This window comes from Dendrobates tinctorius, unplaced genomic scaffold (genome assembly GCF_039654945.1).
Source record: "Dendrobates tinctorius isolate UK_male_01 unplaced genomic scaffold, ASM3965494v1 ptg000031l, whole genome shotgun sequence".
Taxonomy (NCBI): Eukaryota; Metazoa; Chordata; class Amphibia; order Anura; family Dendrobatidae; genus Dendrobates; species Dendrobates tinctorius.
Window position 1 is genome coordinate 9,949,276 of NW_027361699.1, and position 18,474 is coordinate 9,967,749.

General features: G+C 44.8%; 1 protein-coding gene across 9 annotated transcripts in view; it reads left to right on the forward strand.

Annotated features, from left to right (window-relative positions):
- Positions 1–18,474, forward strand: part of MPDZ (multiple PDZ domain crumbs cell polarity complex component) — a 249,883-nt gene that overhangs the window by 127,700 nt on the left and 103,709 nt on the right. The gene's annotated exons all lie outside the window — the stretch shown is intronic.

Sequence of the window (18,474 nt, forward strand, 5' to 3'; positions counted from 1 at the left end):
AGCGCAAGGGACGCAGTTCAGATGGTATTAAAAGTCTTCATTTATTAGTTTCCACAACGCGTTTCAACGGAATGGCTCCGTCTTCTTCAGGTGGCAGTTATAAATAGAGTGGGATGGGGAAGGTATATAAAGGTGAAGCAGCAAATGAAAATTAAGAAGCAATTAATCAGAACGCCCACATGATTAAAAATGCAAATTAAAACTGCACTAAAAGATAAATAACGGATGCAATATAAAACACATATAGACTAAAACCAATCTAAAAGCGAATAAAAAACAAAAACAAAGTACATACAAAATTAAGGCTCAATAAGCACCGTCAAAATATCCGAAATGGGTTCATGTTACATAGTCTTTCTAAACATTTTTCTCTAGTGCACCAAAAGAATTGGAATTCATTAAAACTTATTGTCATTGACCAGATTCCAGATGATTTGCCTGACCGGCACAATAGTCTAATAAGAAGGGAGAGTTTCTCGATTTTTAAACTAGGCACACTGGCCCCTGAGGGGTTAAACCTCACCACTGAGAAAGTCACGTAATATATTTACGTTGTGATAATTTTTTATGTACATTGTTTTTATTTGTATTTTATTCGCTTTTAGATTGGTTTTAGTCTATATGTGTCTTATATTGCATCGTTTTTTTTCTCTTTTAGTGCAGTCTTAATTTGCATTTTTAATCATGTGGGCGTTCTGATTAATTGCTTCTTAATTTTCATTTGCTGCTTCACCTTTATATACCTTCCCCATCCCACTCTATGTATAACTGCCGCCTGAGGAAGACGGAGCCATTCCGTTGAAACGCGTTGTGGAACCTAATAAATGAAGACTTTTAATACCAGCTGAACTGCGTCACTTGCGCTCCATATGACCGGTCTACTTTACTTTTATCCTTTCCAAAAATTAGGACTTTTGTTAGTCCAATGTAGTTACGTTCCCAAATAGTTTTCCAATTTCCTTACCTAATATTTAGATATTTATAATGTATTCACGGCAGTGTACAGCTTTTCACTGATATTTTTATTGTCAATTTGCTTTATAAATGCAAAATAAGCAACTTTCTAAATAGTTTTGCCAAAGTATTTCCCGATTTGTTGCTGCAGAGAGAGTCCTTCAATCTTGCTTGCTGATCTGCAAAATCAGTCAGAGCTTTTCCCCCAGACTGATAGCTCTCTGCTCTTCCCATCTCTTTCCTCAGTGTAAGCCGCATTCACACATCCATGTGACTTACGGACTGGCCACGGGTCACCCATAAGCAAGTTATCATCTATTCCACGGACAAGTAATGACTTGTTTTAGCTGGACAACCTCTTTAAGTTACAGATTAAGCCTATCGTAGCACATTTATGAACTATAAGTAAATGTTTTGTAATGTGAATCCATCTAAGGGTTCGCTCTCATTTGTGTGTACAAAATCGCTCAGATTCTCAGCCAGATGAGTGTCATGCGTAATGCGTATGCCATCCATATGCAAAGCACTTTTAACATCATCCTTTACATGCTATAATACTCTATGTAAGTTAAATCTACTTGTCATAAATAATAATGCAATCTTATCTAAACATATTGTGACAATGTCATTGGTGAAGTGATGTGAAGCCCAGAGATTTTTCTTCATTACACTAGGTGCTGCGAGGGGTTACCGTCTAATTTACATAATGGGCTGGGTTTTTGTGGACAACCATAAAGTGGGCGGGAGGATGTCCAACTTATCTCCACCCCAGGGAGCGGTTTGGGGCTTAAATAGCGAGACTTCAAAGGCAGTCTTTGTTCCGTAGGGCTGGAGAGAGGATCTCCAGTTGTTTGTGTCCTGAGGAGGAAAGACTGAACCTGTGTTGCTCCAGAGCGGGCAGCTCCCTGTAAAAGGATGGACTGTGTTACAGCATTTTTTTTTTGTGTGTTTTGCCCGAAGGGATGTGTTTACTTTTCCCTTCATGTTGGCTTATGCCATCTATATAATAAACCAACAAAAGATTTAAAGAGACAGTGTTCGTGTTTTCTACCTCCGTGTACCGCTGAGTGAGTTGAACTGCCACAATATAGATAGATGAAAGATATTAGATATATAATAAATAGATATTATATGGAAAGAAAGATAGTTAGCTATCCTGCAGACATATAATTTTAATTTATACATATAATAAATGGTGTTTAAATGGTGTTTGGCCTTATTAAACTTAATAAATAAATAATTACAAAAACACATTGTGGGGTCCCGCTTATTTTTGATAACCAGTCAAGGTAAAACAGACAGCTGTGGTCTTGTATTACCAGGCTAGAAAGGTCTCTGGTTATTAGGCCCTTCCCAGTCTATAAATATCAGCCCACAGCCACCCCAGATAGATTGCATCACATTACATGCTCCAATTCAGGTGTTTTGCCTCACCTCATGCCGATTGCCCTGGTGCATTGCAGTCGGGGTAATAGTACTTTCATGGCTTTTTTTTTCTTTAGAAATTGGTGAATCAGGGAAAGTTAAGGAGTGTATTTAAAAATAAAATATTTTTGTGTTTTTTTTTCCTTTTGATTACTAGGTTAATGGGGGATCTGATAGACACCTCTCCATTGCTAAAACCACTGCTTGACGTCAACTGTGTTTTTGGGCAATTCACAGCTGACATCAACCCCAACTACCATTAGTGCCAGAATTGGTGCTTCTAATGTGATGTGCCACTATTCTGGGGAGGCTCAAACACCATGAATCTTCCCAGTAGGTTAATATCAGCCCCCTGCTGTCTGTTTTACGTTTGCTGGTTATCAAAAATAGGGGGGACCCTGCATCATTGTTTAAAATTATTTATTAGGGTAAACAAGGCTAAACATCCTTTGGTGCCACATGAAAGCCACTATAGGGTGCAAGTTTATAATATGTTGGGGGCTTGTGACATTATCTATCTGCAAGACATCTATGTATTTTATTTTTCTAAATCTTTCTGGCATCTACACACGTGGTCAAAATTGTTGGTACCCCTCGTTTAATAACAGAAAAACTCATAATGGTGACAGAAATAATTTGAATCTGACAAAACTAATAATAAATCAAAAATCTATGAAAATGAACAAATGAACGTCAGACATTGCTATTCAACCATGCTTTCACAGAATTTAAAAAAAAAAAATAAAAATCATGAAATAGGCCTGGACAGAAATGATGGTACCCTTAACTTAATATTTTGTTGCACAACCTTTTGAGGCAATCACTGCAATCAAGAGATTCCTGTAACTGTCAATGAGCCTCCTGCACCTCTTGACAGGTATTTGGCCCACTCCTCAAGAGCAAAGTGCTCCAGTTGTCTCTTGTTTGAAAGCTGCCTTTTCCAGACGGCATGTTTCAGCTCTTTCCAAAGATGCTAAATTAGATTTAGGTGTTTTTAGCTGTGTATTTTGGGTCATTATCCTGCTGCAAGACCCATGACCTGCGACCCTAGACCAAGCTTTCTGACACTGGACAGCACATTTCTCTCTAGAATCCCTTCATAGTCTTCATATTTCATTGTATCCTGCACAGATTCTAGACTCCCTGTGCCAGATGCAGCAAAGCAGCCCCAGAAGATAACAGAGCCTCCTCCATGTTTCACAGTAGGTTCAGTGTTCTTTTCTTGATATGCTTCATTTTTATGTCTGTGAACATAGAGCTGATGTGCCTTGCCAAAAAGTTCAATTTTTTTCTCATCTGTCCATAGGACATTCTGCCAGAAGCTTTGTGGCTTGTCAACATGTAGTTTGGCAAATTCCAGTCTGACTTCTTTTATTTTTTTTCAACAGTGGTGTCCTCCTTGGTCTTCTCCCATGAAGTCCACTTTGGCTCATACAACGATGGATAATGCGATATGACACTGATTTTCCTTAGCTTGAAGTTCACCTTTCATCTGTTTAGAAATTTTTCTGGGCTCTTTTGTTACCATTTGTATTATTCCTCTCTTTGATTTTGTCATCAATTTTCTGCCTGTGGCCACATCCAGGGAGGTTGGCTACAGTCTCATGGAGCTTAAATTTCTGAATAATATGTACAACTGTAGTCACAGAAACATCAAGCTGCTTGGAGATGGTCTTAAAACTTTTACCTTTAACATGTTTGTTTATCATTTTCTTTATCACCAAAATTGGGAGACACAGGAACCATGGGTGTATGCTACTGCCACTAGGAGGCTGACACTATGAACAAAAAAAGTTAGCTCCTTCTCTGTAGTGTACACCTCACCAACTGGCACTAGGCTACTCAGTTTTAGCTTAGTGTCAGTAGGAGGTGGACACAGATCTCTCTTGAGAGCCATATCTACCTAATGTGTGTTGTTTCTTTTCAGGTACCTGGAGGGATACAGTGTGAACAGTCACTACTGTACTCCCATGCAGAGCCTATGAGTACGGCGTGTGCTGCCACCCCGTATCCTCATATGTCTGTTCGGCAGGACCCTAAACCCCTAACACAGAAGCGTGTTTAGGTGATCCGGATGCGGTCCTTCCTCCATCTCCCTACCCACTTGCCCATCAGAGCCTATCGGTTGAGGAGACGCGGACGTCCTGCAACATAGATTCAGGACGTCCGATCTTCATGAATGGGGAGGTACTTTCCCTCTTTCCTCCCCAGGTGCTGAAGGCACCATAGGAAAGAAGAAAGAGGAGAAGAAAAAAAAAAAAAAGAACCCCTTTTTCCTTTATTCAATGCGGCCATTTGGGGGCATGTCCCCGTTTATGCTGAGTGCGGATCATACCTTGCTTTGCGGCTTTTATTTGGGTGTCTCAGCACTGCTTCACAGGTCCTTTGGGGAAGAGAGAGTGGTTTGAGACACCGGGGCTTCCTGTGCTATATGCCGCTTTGCAATCTGGGCCTGGCACTTGTTTTTTGCGCCGCGGGGGGACCTCCGTGCCACCCCCCATGCTCCGGTGGCCACCGGCTGTAATCTAGGTCCCGGCTTTTCTTGGGTCTAATTACAACGCTGGCTCCGCCCCTCGCTATCTCACCTTCCGGGCGGGTTTTTCTCACGCCCTTCTCCTCTTCCTTTGCGCGCCGGATGGCTCCGCCTACTACTCCCAGCCTCTTCAGACTGCTGGGTCGCCGCCATCTTGCTCCCTCGGACTCTGCGACTAGTCCCACCCCTCTTCCGGCTCTGAGGGTGGGATTCTTCTATTCCGCACACGTTTTTTCCCGGCTGAGTCCCCTGCATCTTCCTAAGAGACACCATCTTCCTACTGGTGCACCCGGGATGGCGTTCGCCTCAGAAGACCCCGCGTTTTTTGCCCACTTGGTCCTACTGGGTATAATCCTCGTAGCTGCCAGATAGATCTTGTGAGGGTCTATCTGGCCAGAACTGCTCCCTTTAGGAAGACGGACTCTCTTTTCATCATTCCTGATGGTGCTCGAAAAGGTCTTCCGGCCTCTAAAGCCACGATTGCTCGCTGGATCAGGACGGCAATTTTGGAGGCTTACCGGGTCAAGAACAGAGTGCCTTTCTCTGGGATCAGGGCTCACTCTACCCGGGCAGTGGGCGCCTCCTGGGCGGTGCACCATAGGGCTTCCACCCTACAGCTTTGCAAAGCGGCAACTTAGTCTTTCATCCACACGTTCGCCAAATTTTATAAGGTCCATACCTACACTTCAGCGGACGCCAGCCTAGGCAGAAGGATCTTGCAGGCGGCAGTGGTGAGTTCTCTGACCTGAATGAAGCTTCATATTCCCTTCCCAGGGACTGCTTTGGGACATCCCATGGTTCCTGTGCCCGCTAATGAGGTGATAGAGAAAATAGGATATTTGGTTGCTTACCTTAAAATCTGTTTCTCTGAGCCTTCAATGGAAGACACAGCACGCTCTATCTCTTGTTCTTTCTTTTGTGTTCTATTGTTCCGGTTTGAGTTGTCTGTTTGTTTCTTATCTTGTTTTCTCCTACTGCTTTCTCACTAACCGAGTAGCCTAGTGCCTGTCAGTGGAGTGTACACTGCAGAGGAGGAGCTAACATTTTTTGTGCATAGTGTCAGCCTCCTAGTGGCAGCAGCATACACCCATGGTTCCTGAGTCCCACAATGAAGGCTCCGAGAAACAGATTTTACGGTAAGCAACCAAAAATCCTGTTTTCTAATCTCCGGAGACAACTCTTTCCTTCGCTTCCTCTGGTCCATGTTGAGTGTGACAAATACCATATCACCAAACAGCACAGTGAGTATTTGTAGCCCTTTATACAGGCCCACTCACTGACTCCAAGATTGTAGACACCTGTGATGCTAATTAGAGGACACACCTTGATTTAACATGTCCCTTTAGGCACATTATTTTCAGGGGTACCATCATTTCTGTCCAGGCCTATGTCATGAGTTTTATTTTTTTTAAATTCTGTGGAAGCATGGTTGGAAAGCAACGTCTGACTTTCATTTGTTCATTTTCGTAGATTTTTTATTTATTACTTTTGTCAGATTCAAGTTATGTCTGTGACCATTGTGAGTTTTTCTGTCATTAAACGAGGGCTATCAACAATTTTGACCACATGTGTATCTATAGCTTTTTATTACACTTTGTTTTCTTTGAGATTTATGCATAAAAATTGGACAGCATACGGATAGCGGGTCTCGGACGTTTTACGTGGTGTGGAAGTTCAACTCACCTGGCAGTACACGGAGGTAGAAAATGGGAACACTGTCTCTTTAAATCCTCATTGGTTTATTTTAAGGCAGCATAAACCAACACGTGGGGAAAATAAACTCAGCCTTTCTGGCAAAAACAGGAAAAACAACAAAGAAAGCAAATCGCTGCCACACATTCCATACGTTGCAGGTGGCACCCCGCTCTGGAGCAAGACAGGTTCAGTCTGTGGTCGACAAGCCACAAAGCCACTGGAGAGCTCTCTCCTGGCTAGCTGATCCCAGACTGCCTGAAGAGCTCTGCTATTTAAATCCCAAGACCATGTGACTTTTTCCATCACGTGACTGATCACATGGTCATGACATCACACAGGTCCTTGCAGCCCTGCCTGTGGAGATAAAGACCTGCTCTATGAAGGTCCACATGAAACCAGCCCTTTATACAATTTTAACTTAACCCTCACAACACATAGTGTGCTGGAGGAAAATACTCTGGTTTCATATTACTGTCACCATTAAGCGCAGTGACACATATCGCTCCTCTATTACCTTACCAGTGACTTTGTCACATATCCCCCACTCTCTGCCCAAAGCCGAGGGTTTTGGCACGGTGTGAGAGTCTCTGCAGCGGTGACATCGTCAACTGTGGCTTTGCAATTGGCTCCCAGGCAAGGGGTTTCCAGCAATTCTCTATATCACCATGGCTTGAGCAAGTTCACATGGTATATTTGGTGTGGCTTCCTTCGGCCTTGCTGGTGCACCTTGTAATTCACCTCACTCAGTTTCTCCACCACCTCGTATGGGCCTTTTCACTTGGCTAGGAACTTGCTCTTTCCCGTGGGGATAAGCACTAGCCCGCGATCCCCCGTCTGGAATTGCCTCACTCTCACTGAACTGTTATACACCCTTGCATGTGCCTCCTGTGCCTACAGAAGATGCTCCTTCACGATTGGCATCACTTTGGCCATCCTTTCCTGTAACTGGGCGACATACTGTATGATTCTCTCGTGTGGAGTGACCTCAGCTTCCCAGGTTTCCTTGGCAATGTCCAGTACCCCTCGGGGATGTCGACTATACAGGAGCTTGAACGGTGAGAAGCTAGTAGAAGCTTGTGTAACATCTCTGAGAAGAGCAGGAACGGAAGCAGATAGTCCCAGTCTCGACCATCCTTCTCAATGGCCTTCTTGAGCATCGCCTTCAAGGTCTTATTGAAGCGCTCTCCTAGGCCATCTGTCTGTGGATGGTAGATTGAGGTTCACAGCTGGGCAATCTGAAGGACTTTACACAACACCCTCATTACCTTACTCATGAAAGGGGTTCCTTGGTCTGTCAAAATCTCCTTCGGCCATGCAAAAATATGAACACGTTCCCCGGCGATACTCTTGGTCGACGAGTTTCTTAGGGGTACTACTGCTTCCCGATACCGGGTCGCATAGTCCATGACCACTAAGATATATTGGTGCCCTCGTACAGGTTTAATTAGAGGACTCACTAGATCCATGGCAATCCTTTCAAATGGGCCCTCTATCACTGTTAACGGAACTAGGGGACTTCGGAAGTGAGTAGAGTGAGCGGTTATCTGGCAGGTGGGGCAGGACCTACAATAATTTAGGATCTCCCGGTAACACCCCGGCCCATATAACCTCTGCATTATTCTTTCCACTGTTTTCTCAACCCCCAAAAACATGTTAATGGGCCATGCCTAAAACGCTCTGCCGGTAGGGACCTGGAACCAAGAGCTGCTCCACTATCTCCCTCACCTCAGTGTGGTCACCTGATACAGTAACTCACCATTCACGGCGAAGTGTGGGAACCTGGTGTCAGTCCCCAGCTCTTGAGCAACACCCCATCTATCACAGACACATTTTCAAGTGCACTTTTTAGGGTAAGATCTTGCATCTGAGCAGAGCTAAAATTTTCCCCAGAAACCCTCAGATCAGGAACCTCGGCCTCACTGACGACCGTCTCATCCTCGTTACCCACCAGGAGACACAAGGGAAACTCCACCTCTGGCTGTGACAGAGGCTGAGCAGAATTGAGTTAGCTTCTGTCTAAGTCACTTATCATCCCAGCCTTTCCCCACAAGTCCCAAAATAGGATGAAGTCCCTCATGATTATCACGGGGTGAAGCAAGTCTCTCACAACCCCAGTTGGTTTTTATATACACTCTGGCAACTGTTTAATCCTTGGCATCGCTGTGAATACAGCGGACGCCCACGTGTTTCCCTGGGATCAACTGGTGGGGGATTGTGGCCCATATCAGGGTCACCAAACTCCCCGAGTCCAATAGTCCTGACACCAACACCCCATTTATGGTCACGGGACATGACTGAGGCCCATCTCCGGGCTATAGGTCCACACTGCAAGCAGTATAAGCAAAATACGAGCAGCGCCTGCCTAGGCTGCAACCCATATGCTCAGAAGACAAAGGACAATGGGCAGCGATGTGTCCATGACCGTAACACCGCCAACAGATCAAGTTTTTACCAGCAGTCTTTTACAACCCTTCAATGGCTCCTTGAGACCTCGGGCTTCCCCCAGTGGTGGCTCTTCTACCCCTCTTTTGGGACTCGGGCTCCCGCTGAGTACCCCAGTATGGAGATGCACCACCTGGCTTCCTTAGGGACTAGTGATGACCGAGTATGCTCGTTACCTGAGATTTTCGAGCATGCTCGGGTGTTCTCTGAGTATTTTGGGCGTAGATTATGTTTGTGTCTCCGCAGCTGCATGATTTGCAGCTGCTACACAACCTGAATACATGTGGGGATTTCCTAACAAACAGGCAATCCCCACATGTATTCAGGCTGTCTAGCAGTCGCAAATCATGCAGCTGCAGCAACACATACTAAATCTCCAAGCATGCCCGAAACACTCGGAGAACACCCAAGCATGCTCGGAAATCTTGAGTACCGAGCATACTCGCTCATCACTATTAGTACCTCTCGACCACTTAGTACCTTTCTACTAGGCTGACCAGGTCATCCACATTTCGGGGATCCCCCTGGGCAACCCATGTCTGTACCGGCCTTGGAAGGGAATGGATAAACCTGTCTATTACAACCCACTCCACCATGTGGGCTGGGGTGGAGGTCTCCGGCTGCAACCATTTCTGAATCAGATGCAGCAAGTCGAACATTTGGGAGCGAGGAGGTTTATCACCGTAATACGTCCAGTGATTAACCCTTTTGTGCTCGGACAGACATAGTCACCCCTGAGCGTGCCAGCATCTCAGTTTTCAGTTTGGCATATTCCTGGGCATCTTGTAAGGCCAGGTCATAATAAGCCCTCTGGGGCTTGCCAGTTAGATAGGGGGCCAGCACCTCACTGGTCTGGCGGCAGTCTCTCTCGCACCAATACCCGCTAAAAAACAGTTAGAAATGCCTCATCACCCGCCTTCCGTGCGTGTCGTCACCTGGACTTCTGGGCTGGGCTTCCAGTCTCCGACAAACTGCCTCGGCAAGCAACTCGATCTGCTGCCATTATAGTCTGAACTGGTCTTGATGCTGTTGCAGTTGCTGGGTAAGCAACTTACTCGTCTCCTGATGTGCCAGCTGTTGCTGCTGTGCGCTCACCAGATGCTTGAGCAGGTCCTCCATTTTGCCTGACGTCGTCCTCTGGCTTGTGGCCTCCTTTACCCAGTCCATGTGGTTTGACCACGACTGCTACTAGCGTTCCCAGAATGTTGCCCACATTCAAAACACCACTTGTGGTAGTTCAACTCACGTGGCGGTATACCGAGGTAGAAAATGGGAACACTGTCAACTTAAATCATAAAAACATAAAGGTAACTCCGGTGGAGCAGATACCCTCTGGTGTTGCAAATAGGAATGCTCTTTTAAACCGGAAAGAAACGTTTTGGATATATCGTCAGGGAACATTATATCCAAATGGATTGAATGATACCACAGAGAGAGTTTGAACGTTGCTTTTTTTTTTTTTTTTCTCTGGGTTTTTTTTTTTCCTTTTGGGTTTTTTTTTTTTTTTCTTTTCCGTCTTGCATCCATGTTGTCAAGGTTGGATCAATCAGTGGGTGTGTTCCTGAACTGTGTTCCTGAACTTGGTCCACACCCTAAATCAAGTTTCTGAGATTGGGATAAAAGGTCGCTACTATATACACTCACTGGCCACTTTATTAGGTACACCTGTCCAACTGTGTGTTAAGACTTAATTTCTAATCAGCCAATCACATGGCGGCAACTCAGTGCATTTAGGCATGTAGACATGGTCAAGACAATCTCCTGCAGTTCAAACCGAGCATCAGTATGGGGAAGAAAGGTGATTTGAGTGCCTTTGAACGTGGCATGATTGTTGGTGCCAGAAGGGCTGGTCTGAGTATTTCAGAAACTGCTGATCTACTGGGATTTTCACGCACAACCATCTCTAGGGTTTACAGAGAATGGTCCGAAAAAGAAAAAAAATCCAGTGAGCGGCAGTTCTGTGGCCGGAAATGCCTTGTTGATGCCAGAGGTCAGAGGAGAATGGGCAGACTGGTTCGAGCTGATAGAAAGGCAACAGTGACTCAAATTGCCACCCGTTACAACCAAGGTAGGCAGAAGAGCATCTCTGAACGCACAGTGCGTCGAACTTTGAGGCAGATGGGCTACAGCAGCAGAAGACCACACTGGGTACCACTCCTCTCAGCTAAGAACAGGCATCTGATGGCTACTTTCAGCAGGATAATGCGCCATGTCATAAAGCTCGAATCATCTCAGATTGGCTTCTTGAACATGACAATGAGTTCACTGTACTCAAATGGCCTCCTCAGTCACCAGATCTCAATCCAATAGAGCATCTTTGGGATGTGGTGGAACGGGAGATTCGCATCAGGGATGTGCAGCCGACAAATCTGCGCCAACTGTGTGATGCCATCATGTCAATATGGTCCAAAATCTCTGAGGAATGCTTCCAGCACCTTGTTGAATCTCTGCCACGAAGAATTGAGGCAGTTCTGAAGGCAAAAGGGGGTCCAACCCGTTACTAGCATGGTGTACCTAATAAAGTGGCCAGTGAGTGTATAAGTGTAACTGAATTTTATACTATTAATATTTGTACTGTGTTTTTATGATACCTGATGAAGGATATACACTGTATCCGAAACGCGTTGTATCTCTTTTTTAGCCTATAAAATAAAAAAAATATGCAATATCATCTTTGGATGTGAGTCCTGGGAAGCGCTGCCGTTTATGGGCTGGATGTGTTTTTCTTGATTAACTTAAATCCTCGTTGGTTTATTTTAATGCAGCATAAACCAACACGTTGGGAAAACAAACTCAGCCTAAAACAGGAAAAACAACAAAGAAAACGAAACGCTGCAACACAGTCCATACATTGCGGGTGGCACCCCGCTCTGGAGCAACACAGGTTCAGTCTGTGCTCAACAAGCCACAAAGCCAATGGAGACTTCTCTCCAGATTAGCTGATCCTAGACTGCCTGAAGAGCTCGGTTATTTAAACCCAAGACCATGTGACTTTTTCTTTCATGTGACCGATCACATGATCATGACATCACACAGGTCCTGGCAGCTCTGCAGATGGAGATAAAGTGGACTGTTGTGAGTTCATTTTCCCCTTCATCACTGAGGTCTGGTGAACTCCCTATTCTGGTAAAGAAAGGTAATGAGCCTGATTATCAGGCACCTGAGCCTAATGAGGATGACTGGCTGAGTGGAGTCACGGACTGGATATAAGGCTGCCGACGCCCTTCTGCCCTGCGGGTGATTTCTCTGTGGACTCCTAGGACACCAGTCTGATTCCTGCTCCTCTAAAGCTAAGTTTTCTGTTTTGCCTGTTAGCATTTTTGTTTTGCTTTTTGTTTTCCTTGCTTTTCTGTATTCTGCCATTCCCTGCTGGGGTGAGCTGCCTGTAGCTCTGTCTTCAGAATATTCCTGAGTACTGACATAGCTTTTTGAAGCCTAGCGTCTTCAGGGCCTTTTTCATTGTCAGTCTGTTGGCTCTTATTTTCATAGGGTTTTTCACGGATTGCAGACAGCAGCCTTCCTGTCCTTTTCTATCTAGTTAGCTTGGGCCCTGTCTTTGCTCAGTCTATCTTTCTCTCTGTGTTAGTTTTTTCATCTTGCTTCACCGTCATTATATGTTGGGGGCTGCCTATTGCTTTGGAGTCTGCTCTGGGGCAGTTTAGATTTCCCCTTTCTTTCTGTAGGCCTATTTAATTCTCTGGCTGTGATCGAGGGGTCTAGGGCATCATAGGAACCCCCGACGGCTACTGCTAGTTGTGTTGATAGGTTCAGGGGTCTGCAATCCGATAGCTGCCAACTTCTCTGGTTTTCTGGACTTAGCTAGCATTTCTGTTTTTGCCTCCTACGGTTACTCTTTCATAACAGAATCACCCGCCATACCGAAGATCCTAGGGTACTCAATAGCAGGAAAGAATTGTGTTTAAAAAAAAAAAAAAAGTGTGTGTATATTCTTTCCTCTATATCTCTGAGGCCGTAGGGGGAATTTTTTTTTTTCTCTCAGTGGAGATAAAGCAATTGTCTGATCGTGTGGAGCAGCTCGCTGCGGAAGTGCGGGGAATTTCCGCCTACCTTGCTCGTTCGCATGCTGTTGAACCAAAGATCCCTACACCTGATGTATTTTTTGGGGATCGATCTAAATTTTTGAGTTTCAAAAATAATTGTAAATTATTTTTTGCCTTGAAGCCTAACTCGTCAGGGAGCTCCGCGCAGCAGGTTAAAATTGTCATCTCTTTGCTGCGTGGCGATCCCCAGGATTGGGCGTTTTCTTTGAAACCAGATGATCCTATTCTGACTAATGTGAATGCATTCTTTCAAGCTTTGGGGTTGTTGTATGACGAACCTAATGCTATTGATCAGGCTGAAAAGACCCTGTTGGCATTGAACCAGGGTCGAGATTCTGCAGAGTTGTACTGTCAAAAGTTCTGAAAGTGGGCGGTCCTTACTATCTGGAATGATAATGCCTTGGCTGCTCTCTTTCGGAAGGGTTTGTCAGAAGCCGTAAAAGATACTATGGTGGGATTTCCTGTTCCCTCTGGTCTGGACGATTCTATGTCATTAGCCATTCAGGTTGATCGGCGTTTACATGAACGCAGGATTGCACGAGAGGTGTTGCCACCGGTTGAACAGACGTCTGAACCTATGCAATGTGATAGAGTTTTGTCTAAGGTGCAACGTCAGGAGTTCAGAAGGCGTAATAAGCTGTGTTTTTTCTGTGGAGATGCCTCGCATATTATTTCTGTTTGTCCTAAACGAGAGAAACGCTTTGCACACACGTTTTCTGTTGGTGGTGTTCAACCTAAGTTTCTTCTGGCAATTACTCTGATCTGCTCCCTGTCCACATTTTCCGCCAAGGCTTTTGTGGATTCGGGAGCAGCGCTAAACCTAATGGACTTGGATTTTGCTAAACGTTGTGGATTTCCGATGACACCTCTGCAGACGCCTATCCCTTTGAGGGGGATTGATGCTACTCCTTTGGCTAAAAATAAACCTCAGTTTTGGACCCAGGTGGTCATGCGGGTCGCCCCAGACCATCAAGAAAATTGCAGATTTTTGGTATTGCATGGTCTGCATGATGCTGTTGTTCTGGGGTTTCCCTGGTTGCAAATTCATAATCCAGTTTTGGATTGGAAATCTGTGTCTGTGGTGAGTTGGGGTTGTCGGTGTGCCTTTAGTGAGGCTCCGTTTTTTTCCACCTCTCCTCAGTCGCATGATGTTCCTGACTATTTGGCGGACTTTTAACATACTGTATATTTAGTGAGAATGAGTGTGCGTCCTTGCCTCCTCATAGGAGTTATGAACTAAGCCCGGGGTGTAAATTTCCCAAGGGTCGGCTCTTCAATTTATCTGTACCCGAGCACGAGGCTATGCGGTCCTATATTAAGGAGGCGTTGGAAAAGGGTCATATTAGACCATCCTCTTCACCCTTAAGTGCCGTTTTTTTTTTGTGGCCAAAAAGGATGGTTCTTTAAGGCCTTGTATTGATTATCGTGCCCTCAATAAAATTACTATTAAATATCAGTATCCGTTACCCCTGATTTCGGATCTATTCTCTAGAGTTAGAGGTGCTTGCTGGTTTACCAAGCTTGACCTCAGGGGGGCGTATAATCTTATCCGCATTAAGCAGGGGATGAATGGAAGATGGCGTTTAATACTCCGGAGGGACATTTTGAGTACCTGGTGATGCCTTTTGGGCTCACTAATGCCCCTTCTGTCTTCCAGTGCTTCATGAACGATATTTTCCGAGACTTTGTCGATTAAATTTTTGATTATCTATCTGGATGATATTTTGATCTTCTCCAAGGATTGGGATTCTCATGTGGAACATATTCGGACTGTGTTCCGGATCTTGAGGGAGAATTCCCTGTATGTCAAAGGATCGAAATGCCTTTTTGGAGTACAGAGGATTTCATTTTTGGGATTTATTTTGTCTCCGTCAACTATTGAAATGGACCCGGCCAAGGTACAGGCCATTTACGATTGGGTTCAGCCCACTTCTTTGAAGGCCCTCCAGAAGTGTTTGGGTTTTGCTAATTTTTATCGGAAATTTATAGCAAAATTTTCTAGTATTGCCCAGCCATTGACTGATCTGACTAAGAAGAGTGCTGATGTGTTGAATTGGTCTCCTGAGGCTGTTGCTTCCTTTCAAGAGCTGAAGCGAAGATTTACCTCCGCCCCGGTTTTGCGGCAACCTGATGTCTCACTCCCGTTCCAGGTAAAGGTGGATGCTTCTGAGATTGGTGCAGGAGCTGTTTTGTCCCAAAAGGATCCTGTAACATCTAAAATGAATCCCTGTGCTTTCTTTTCCCGAAAGTTCTCTCCATCTGAACGTAGCTATGATGTGGGGAATCGGGAACTGTTGGCCATGAAATGGGCATTTGAGGAGTGGAGACATTGGTTGGAGGGAGCTAAACATCAAGTTGTGGTCCTCACTGACCACAAGAATTTGATTTACCTAGCGTCGGCTAAACGCTTGAACCCTAGACAGGCTAGGTGGGCCTTGTTTTTTACACGGTTTGATTTTGTGGTCTCTTTTCTTCCTGGAACTAAGAATGTCAAGGCAGACGCCCTCTCTAGGAGTTTCTTTGCTGATTCTCCTGTGGTGACCAAGCCTGCTACCATCTTAGGCGAAGGGGTAGTTCTTTCTGCCATCTCGCCCGATTTGAGACTTGCTCTGGAAGAGTTCCAGGAGGACAAACCTGAGCGTTGTCCCAGTGGAAAGTTGTATGTTCCTGACCAGTGGAAGAAGAGAGTGATGTCTGAAGTTCATTGCTCTGCATTGGCTGGTCATCCAGGTATTTTTGGTACTAGAGATCTGGTGAGTCGCTCTTTTTGGTGGCCCACCTTGTCTCATGATGTCAGGAATTTTGTGCAGTCCTGTGGGACTTGCTCCCGGTCTAAATCTTGTTATCGCTCTAGTGGGTTGTTGATGCCTTTGCCGGTCCCCAGGAGGCCATGGACCCATATTTCAATGGATTTCATCTCTGATGTGCCGGTCTCTCAAAGAATGACTGTTATTTGGGTGATTTGTGATAGGTTCTCTAAGATGGTTCATCTTGTACCACTCCCTAAGTTGCCATCTTCCTCTGAGTTGGTGCCCCTGTTTTTGCAACAGGTGGTTCGCTTATACGGGATTCCTGAGAACATTGTATCTGACAGAGGAGTTCAGTTTGTGTCTAGATTTTGGAGGACTTTCTGTTCCAAGCTGGGAATTCAGTTGTCCTTCTCCTCTGCTTTTCACCCTCAGACCAATGGGCAGACAGAGAGAACAAACCAGACCTTGGAGTTGTATTTGAGATGTTTTATTTCCGCTGATCAGGATGATTGGGTTTCATTTTTGCCCTTGGCCGAATTTGCTTTAAATAATAGAGCTAGTTCTGCCACTTTGATGTCACCTTTTTTTTGTAACTTTGGGTTTCATCCTCGATTTTCTTCAGGGTAGGTGGAGCCTTCTGCCTGCCCAGGTGTTGACACTGTGGTGGAGAGAATGCACCAGATCTGGGACCAAGTGGTGGATAAGTTATCTCTCTCCCAGGAAAAGGCCCAGCGGTTTTCCAATCGACATAGGACCATTGGTCCCCAGTTTAAGATTGGTGATATGGTGTGGGTATCATCAAAAAATATTGCTATGAAGGTGGCTTCTCCTAAGTTTAAGCCTAGATTTATTGGACCTTACAAGATTTTGGAGATTATTAATCCGGTCTCTTTTCGTTTGGCTCTTCCTGTCACATTTAAGATCCATAATGTGTTCCATAAGTCCTTGTTGAAGAGGTTTGTTGAACCAGTTGTTCCTGGGGTGGCACCTCCAGACCCTGTATTGGTTGAAGGTAACATGGAATATGAGGTAGAGAAAATACTGGATTCCCGTTTGGTTAGACGGAGACTCCAGTATTTGGTTAAGTGGAAGGGTTATGGTCAGGAGGATAATTCCTGGGTCTCTGCCTCTGATATTCATGCCAAAAGATTGGTGCATGCTTTTCATCGGGCTCACCCTGATCGCCCTGGTGGCGTGGTTGAGGGTTCGGTGACCCCTCCTCAAGGGGGAGGTACTGTTGTGAGTTCATTTTCCCCTTCGTCACTGAGGTCTGGTGAACTCCCTATTCTGGTAAAGAAAGGTAATGAGCCTGATTATCAGGCACCTGAGCCTAATGAGGATGACTGGCTGAGTGGAGTCACGGACTGGATATAAGGCTGCCGACGCCCTTCTGCCCTGCGGGTGATTTCTCTGTGGACTTCTAGGACACCAGTCTGATTCCTGCTCCTCTAAAGCTAAGTTTTCTGTTTTGCCAATTTTGTTTTGCTTTTTGTTTTCCTTGCTTTTCTGTATTCTGCCATTCCCTGCTGGGGTGAGCTGAATCTCCTTTTGCCTGTAGCTCTGTCTTCAGAATATTCCTGAGTACTGACATAGCTTTTTGAAGCCTAGCGTCTTCAGGGCCTTTTTCACTGTCAATCTGTTGGCTCTTATTTTCATAGGGTTTTTCACGGATTGCAGACAGCAGCCTTCCTTTCCTTTTCTATCTAGTTAGCTTGGGCCCCGTCTTTGCTCAGTCTATCTTTCTGTCTGTGTTAGTGTTTTCATCTTGCTTCACCGTCATTATATGTTGGGGGCTGCCTATTGCTTTGGGGTCTGCTCTGGGGCAGTTTAGATTTCCCCTTTCTTTCTGTAGGCCTATTTAATTCTCTGGCTGTGATCGAGGGGTCTAGGGCATCGTAGGAACCCCCCACGGCTACTGCTAGTTGTGTTGATAGGTTCAGGGGTCTGCAATCCGATAGCTGCCAACTTCTCTGTTTTTCTGGACTTAGCTAGCATTTCTGTTTTTGCCTCCTACGGTTACTCAATCATAACAGTGGACCTTCTCCCACCCGCTCTATGAAAGTCCACATGAAACCAGCCCTTTATGCAACTTTAACTTAACCCTCACAACATGTAGTGTGTTGGAGGAAAATACATAAACCACAAGAAAAAAGTATAAATTGCCAAAAATTACAAATTTTATTAAATGCAATAGCATACCATATAGTATTTAATGAAACAAGAAATGACAAGGACACTGCTATCCAAAACAGGGAGTCTATATTGCACAATTGCCCAAATTAGCATACATTCACAAAGTACTATAAGAAATACTAAATAGTATATCATAGAGAGACAACATATATATGCTATACTGAAATGTCAATAAACACATTGGGATTAGATCCATATAAACTTATCAGGACTATAGGAGCTTTCCATAATGGAAACAGGCATGGCCTATCTACTATTTTATATAGAGCTTGAGTGCCCAAATTGTATCACTACACTATTAGTAAATACCTCATAATCCCAAAAAGTGGTGTGTGACTAAAAAGACATTCCCCAAAAGGGCACTTAAAAGATTAAAGTATATGGCGCTGGCTTCCCCGTTGCCCCAACGCGCGTTTTCCTT